The following is an 858-nucleotide window of genomic DNA, read 5'->3' as shown; positions in this document are numbered from 1 at the left end:
CACACATATTTTCCATTACCGCTTTTTATGTGGTTTCCATTCGGGGACTCCCCCGGTTCATACTGCTGCTTTTCAGTCCATTGTTCAGACCGTTCCATCACCAATCACTTAAATTATAAAAATTGGGCGGTTGTACCTGCAAATATTCATTCAAATGAAACTTATGAGGTTCTCCCATCTCTAGCTGGAACTAATATCATGCGGTAGTCAGGATTGGAAAACAAAATGAAGAAACCAAGTTGACGGTAGAACATCTAGGAAGTAAGACATTTCTGGAAGTGACTTCTCACCGCCGTGACATCCTCTTATGGATCAATGAGCTTCAGAAAACCAGCCATACAAGTGTTTGTAATGGTGACTGCGTGACTCAGTGCTGGATTTTACATACCAGGAGACAATGGGATAGAATGAAAAACCTGAATTCAAGGATTAACATTTGGCACCTGATATTAAAATTCCACCTCAAATTCCTAATCAAAAAACTCTGTGTGTACTTAGCCTAAAACTGAACTTGGAAGCAGCTTGATACTCACATGGATTCACTAGATGATCCCTAGAATTGTTATGATTTGTCTCCATGAAAGTTTTATTGTTCCGAAATTCTTAAGATAGTAAATGTGGTCCAGTGTGATCTCCATAATGGTGGAGACCAGAGGATCTGATATGTTAGGGAACGTCCAATGAATTCCCTACAAGATATTCAGTTTTGGTCACATTTTCAAGTGAGATTACATTCATTATCCAATGTGCGGAGTTCATTGTGGTCTGCAGGGACTTCATTCTCCAGCGTCTTGATGGTGGGCTGGTTATGTCTTCTCAGACTCTGGTAGACTTTGTCCTTGTCATTATTACCCCAGG

This window comes from Leptodactylus fuscus, chromosome 5, assembly GCF_031893055.1.
Source record: "Leptodactylus fuscus isolate aLepFus1 chromosome 5, aLepFus1.hap2, whole genome shotgun sequence".
NCBI lineage: Eukaryota > Metazoa > Chordata > Amphibia > Anura > Leptodactylidae > Leptodactylus > Leptodactylus fuscus.
The sequence above is the reverse complement of the archived record's forward strand: the minus strand, read 5'-3'. Positions refer to the sequence as shown.